This window comes from Morone saxatilis, unplaced genomic scaffold, assembly GCF_004916995.1.
Source record: "Morone saxatilis isolate NCDOM2014 unplaced genomic scaffold, NCSU_SB_2.0 Contig19, whole genome shotgun sequence".
Lineage (NCBI taxonomy): Eukaryota > Metazoa > Chordata > Actinopteri > Moronidae > Morone > Morone saxatilis.
In genome coordinates this window covers 12,578,671-12,585,627 of record NW_023339751.1, presented here as the reverse complement: position 1 = coordinate 12,585,627, position 6,957 = coordinate 12,578,671, and positions in this window count along the sequence as shown.

Below are 6,957 nucleotides of genomic sequence, written 5' to 3'. Positions count from 1 at the left end.
AACACAATATAAAAACATGCAACAAATATATAAACGTTGGAAACACTACTTCCGCCCGGTGACATAGGCTATGTATCATTTGTGATAAAAATCACAGAACTTTTGGCACAGCAGCAGGAGTGCCCCAGGTTGTTTTGGGGGAGAACTTCCGCCTACGAACAGAAATTGCTGTGTTTTCATTGCTGCTGAACTTTATATGTATTTTACAGGTTAATAGCTAAATCCTAGCTTTATACAGAAGAGTGTTATAATGATATTTTTGATATCATTTCTGATGCACTTCGCTGACCTGCAAGTAATTGGGTTTCTTTAACCTGAGTCTTGCATGCAGGTCGCCAGGTTTTAGGTTTATTTACTTTGCACATATTATTTGGGCTCCTACAAAGAGTAAAATAAGATTGTCATCTTTAGTCATAGCCAAATTGTTTTACATTACAGTACAATTTAGTATTCCTATAATTTTCACTATATTATAGTAGCCCTTAATTTATGCACATGAGATTATGTGTACTAAAATGTTGCTTTACGTAGAAAACTGTAAGAAGTAGCCTAGACCATGGATGTGTGGAAGTTACAGTTGTGAAAACATTCTGTGAGATGTGGAACAAGTGGATTAATGGATGTTATACACAGTTAAATCGCATTTATGGACTGAAACAGTCAGACACTCAGGGAAATTTTATAAATGTAGTATTTTATTGTGAAATAAAGGAAACACATGCAGTCTGGATGATGAACTGAAAGCTCTGTGTCTTCATTGCTGCTGAACGTTATCTTTATTTTACAGATTTCCTTTGTGTTGCTGTGGTGCCATCTCTGGAACCTGTAACATGAAATTTGCATTGATTTTTATCTTTTATTATATATAAATATTATAAACATATTTATTTAGATGATACATACACATTAGAATTAATCTAATCGTGAAATGCTTGTGAGGGGACTAGTAACTAAAGAAAGGATCAGTCATTAGTATTGAAGGATTTTAAGTAGCCTAATACTGTTATTTGTCAGTGAGTGTGAAGCACCAAAGGATTCAGTATTTAGTAAGCACTCCATATAAGCCTCAACTATGCTTGAGGGTGTATGAAATGGGTAACTAACGGACAAATATCTTTAAAATAATGATTCAGTATTCAGTAACTACTCAGTATGAGGCACCACTGGTAAGTAATCATAAGGTAATGATGAAGTAATAAGGGGCTTGTTTTTAAAGAACTAATCATTAACTAATCATTAGCTACTCTATAAATATGATGAGTTACTCAATAATTGACAGTTCTCTAGCAGTTGGTTCCTCATTTCTTCCTCATTATAAGGTGTTACCAATAACTTTTAATTTTTTTTTAATTTTCTGTGCCTGCTTTTTTGTCCTCATAGCCTATTTCAAATGAAATGAACAACACATACACACCCCGACCTGTGAATAGTGAACCGAATTGTTTGGATTTTTTACTTGAACCGTTCTATCAGTCTTCCTCTCCTGGTAATAAGTATCTAATTATATGTTCCCCTTTCAGTGGCCAGCTGTATGTACGATAGCCTTTTCAAGCTGAAAGGCCTGTAGTGGACTCTCATTATTCAGTACCATGACATGTACTGTGGTATTTCAGTCTACAAGCTCATCAGCAAGTGTCTACCATTTTGGAGAGAGAGGTTAATAAGGTGAAGGTACCCTTAATTGACTGGCTGGACCACTCATCACTCTCTCTCTCTTCCCAATCAACACTTCACTTCTAGTACAATTAAAATAAAAATAAAAATGTTATTATTATTATTAATATCATGATTGTTATTATTATTATTATTATTATTATTATTATTATTATATGTGTATAAAAACATCAAGAAGTGGAAATCTGAAACAACACATCAGAGTGGTATGGTTGAAGTCAGTGATTCACAAGCAGTGTGGAGAAGGTAATGAAGAAAGTGAAGAAACGTGCCATCTTGTTCCTGGCCTTGGTTGACGATTGAAGGCAACAATGTAATTTTCTCCTCACCTTCTGTCTCTTTCTTAACAACCATTAGTGATGTTAGAATGTTACACGATCTGACACACTCACACAGACACAAGCACATTGCTAAACGCACACACTTGTCAGAATAAATTAATTCACTGTATCAAAGTTCTCAGCAATTTGCTTGAAACCTGACTGTTAATTGCCTGCACCCAAACAAAAACTCCACCCAAAAGGATTATTTGGGCAGTTTCTCTCAAGTGGAAAATGTATAGTATCAAACATGCATTTACAAGACTGAACTGTTACTCAAAATGACAGCATTAAGCTTGTGCTGTAGGGTCTGCTCATTGTAGGGCGGCTAATGGAGTACGTGTGTTACAAATGAGGCTCCACATTGGTTTTGATCAAGTCAAGCTCTACTTCATCTGACCCGATTATCAGCAGACGTCAGAACAATGATGTCCCTTTCTTATGATAAATGGGTTTATTTTTTTAGGCCACATCAGTCACAAGTATGCTTTGATTAATATTCAATCTAACACTTTGCTACAGAGCTGTGAGAAGGTCTTTGTTGAAATGCCACAGAACTAAAGTTTTAGAAAGGACATATTAATAAAAACATGTTATAGCATTCCACAGAGTCACGTGACAAAAAAATAAAAGATAAACCTTGCAAAACACAATTGCTCCTGAATCAATACTCTATATCTCAGGGACCCTCTGGGGTGACAGTGAATGGGCTCTGTCACCTGGAATGAGGAGGCTTCATTTATTCTCACCTGAAAGTAAATTTAAGTCACTTTAAGCTGAAAGCAACAACAGACTTCAGGCTCCTGCTACATCCATTTTGTGCATTAAATCTCTCAATCTTGTACATTTAGAATAATTTGCTCTTGTTAGAGGACAGAACACAACAGAAACTGACTGCTGTGATGAACCTGTTTCTTCTACACCTGCAATTGGCAGGTGATACTCAGGCCAACAACGGTGTGACTTTCAGTGTTCTGTAAGTCAAGGTGTAACTCAGGTGGTTAAGGATGAGGCACAATTTTCACAGTAAAATCTACAAGGGATTGAGTTTTGTTTATTGTTATGTATCTATAGGTGCTATCAAAGTGAAAAGGTCCAGTGTGTAACATTTAGGAGATTCTATTGGCAGATATGGAATATATTCATAGGTATGTTTTCATTAGTGTATAATCACCTGAAAAGAAGAACTGCTATGTTTTCGTTACCTTAGAATAAGCTCATATCTACAGAGGCCGTAGGTAGCCATCCATGGAGGCCCCCATGTTGAACCGCCATGCATCTACAGTAGCCCGGAATGGACAAACCAAACACGTCTGTTCTGTGCGTTTCGCAGCCACTGTGCCCGGGTGCTTGGAAAGGGAGGGTGAAGTGAGTGAGTTGTGATCTGCAACTACACTGCTAGATTCTACTAAATCCTACACACTGGACCTTTACAGATAAAAACTAGTGGGATGTTTCATTCTAAATGCTTAATGAAGATAAACCTTAAAAAAGTGGTAAGAAGTCCTTCTCTGCATGCAGCTAACAGTCTGGTATTGTTTTCATGCAGAGAAATAGACTGGCCCCTCCAGCTATATGATCTTTTGAGACTATCTCCTCTAAAGAAGAAACGACAGCACTGGTCGTTTGTTCAAACAGCTTAAAACAATATTTACACTCGGTTAAAAGTTAGCTTTCTTTTTGCCAAGAGAGGTCTGACAGCCTAACATGTGCTCACATTTCACATCTAATAGGTTTTGGCTAAGTACACGTACTACAAGTACTGTATGAATATTCACTATGTTCTCCAGTCAAGTGCCATTAAACTATTGCACAAGAAGGGAGGGTGCAGCGAGATGACATGCCAGGAAAAACTCAAATGGTGGAAAAAAAATTAAAAACCATGATGGAATTATGGCATTTATATTTGTTTAATGTGTTAATTTGATGAACACACATATGATGTTTTCATCTAATGCTACTTTTATTATCTTTGGTGAAGCAGATGCTTCAATGGAAGTTTAAGTTAGATGCTTTGTGCATATCTGTTTCCATTGCACTTTGTTGCATTTTGTATGATTATTTTTGCAAACTGTACACTTCGTGTGGTGAGAAAAATACCCCACAGTGTTAGGTTATCTGTGACTTAAAGCATAATCAGCTAAATGTCACCCTGGAATCACACATCGTGCTCCCACAACCTGTGATTGCCTCAGAGCACCATGGTATTGTGTGCATCTTACTATTTTTAGGCTTGAAATAGATATTCAAGGCGAGCTGTGTATGTGCGCATCTGTGTGTTGAGTGCGTGTTCAAGAGAGGGAGAGAGGGAGCATGAGAATTTGGAGATGTTTTATTGGTGAGGTGGGAGGGATGGATCTTAAATGCTTCAAGATTCATCCCTCTGAGACTAAAATCCTTCACAGGCCTTCAAATCTTGCCTTGGGTCTTGATGTTTTTTTAATGTCTGCTATACAGTGTAACCTACATGTTGGATATTCTGAATGTAAAAATTAACAGATTTCAGTTTGAGCATCATTATACTGATGGTGCTTCTCCTGGCGAGGCTGTTGAGTGCACAGCTCCAATGTCATGGCCGGGCAGCTTGTACATTCATTAAGTGCATCCTTGAGTTTATAAGAATCCAAACTGAATGACCAGTCCAAAATAGCAGCACCAGTTGTAGCAGTGCAGTATTGTCTGTAAAATAGTGGCATTCATTTAAAGCTGCCCTCATCAATAGGTTTCTATTGACAATAGATGAAATGACGATAATGTGAAAGGGGTTGCTCGTATGACGAACACACAGACCTATCACCCAACTGTGCAGTTCCTGTCAGCTCTACAGAGCTTTATAGGTTTCACCTCTGGTTTTAATGTTATGGCTGACATAAAGTAATACCCAGAGATTAAAGGCAAATTTTAAGGTTTTGATGTTTTGAAACTAGTTAAACTAGTTAATATTCTAATATTTCAATAATGATAAAGTACATTTTGAGGCAAGGTCACAGAGGGTCCCTGCAATGGTCTTGCATGGTAAAGTTATAGCCAATATAGCATAACCTGCCACACCAGACAAATAAATACTTCTGCTGAAGTGTGAAATTAAAACATGGCCACAATGTTATCTGTCCACACTTACAAATGGTGCAGCCAATGTTTAGTCAAGCTATTATCATACTTTGGTGATTCACATCCTTTCTCTCTATTTGCTTTTTGTACAGCAGTATTTACTTGGAGCCGGGGCAAATATTAATTTATGCTAATAGAATTTCAATCAGGAAACATATGGACACTTGCAAACTTCCTGACAAATTACAGATGAAAATAATCTGCATATCTGGTTCTCTGAGTCTCCCCTCCAAACTTGAGCTGTCAGTGGTTCCTTGAGCAAAAATTTAAAATGATAAATTCTTTCCTAGGGCTGCTGCTAAAGGGAGATGGCGTTTAATGTTAAATTACTGATGCACCAGTTGAATCTTGCTCATTAGATAGACTGAAGGGCAAGTAAGCAACAAACAGCTTTCAGCCTCCATCTAATTATTGATTCAAAGGGCAAAGGCGCAAATATCAACAGCATGATAACTGCTCTATTTTAGCATTTGCTGCTGTTCAGCAAGTTGGCTTTGTAGTCCGACACAGTTATTAAAATGGTCAATTCAATACAGAGGGAACACTATTATGCAGCCTCTTTAATACTAATAAACACATCTGATGAGAATTTCACATGAAGGAGAGGTTACACGTGGGTTACACACACATAGCTTACAGGCACATCAGGGAGCTAATCAGCACAACTTTTGTACCACTGTTGACCACTGCCCTTCTCAAAGATACACAGGTAATCATTCTTGAAGGATGGAACTTAATTTCAACATTCATATTTTCTCAGACAGACCAGTGATTCCAATCAAAAGCCCAGCATTCCCAAACATACTTGTCTAACGCTTTAAGCTTCCTTCTCTCTACAAGACACAGCTGCGCAGTCACCAGTAGTTCTACATTCAGAGACTTAACAAGAAGGTGAAAGCACAGCAGCTGAGGAACAAATTGCTCTAAAGAAAAAAGAAAAAGGATCCAACATATTCATAATCAAATTATTTCAGAAACCTGTTACCATGTATAAACAGTTCTTATCTGAGATATAGAGAACCGCATGAGAAAGGACAGAGCTAGTCATTGTGCTTGAGAATGACAAGAAAAGAGAGATAAAGCAGAGGGAAAGCACAGCATAGAGTTGCAGTGCTCCCATACGCATGGTTGTTCATATTCATATCAAGTTCCATTTCCATTAATTTTGAGACTATTGGTGTTGCCACACTGAGATAACTTATATGAAATCATCTTGTCCCTTCATGCTTCAGTGGGGGCCTGGACACAGATTTCTGCTACAGCTGCTGGCCATGACGGTTAGTCGAGCTTTACTAAGACCTAATGCAGCTACAAGCTTTTGGCTATAAATTTACAACACCTCAAGACTGAGCAGATAAAATGATGTATTCTTGATCTGTAGGTCACAGCAGCACTGGGTCCATCCATGGTGAAACAAAGCCCTCTAAATCTGGATCTTTACTGGCTGTTTTTACAATTTTATTGTCATTTTAATATTTATTTTTTAAAACTATAAAGTAATGACTATAATCAATTAACTGGTCTATATTGTTACAATGGTTCAGAAAAAACTCTAATTCATGGCCACCGAGACTTAATACATGGGACATATATATCATATTTAGAGCTACAAAACCATTCAAACGTCTGGAATTGCCTGCCACAAAAGCTCAGGATTCAGTACTCATTTAGTACTCATTCAATATAGTTACAAGGCATTATTGCTTTTAGATTGTAGAAAGTCCTCTTTACAAATAAATTATAGGGATGCACCGTAATGAAAATTCTTGGCCGAAACCGAAAACCGAAAATGAGGAAACCAAGGCCGAAAACCGAAACACCGAAATAAATTATTATGCCAATTATTAGTACC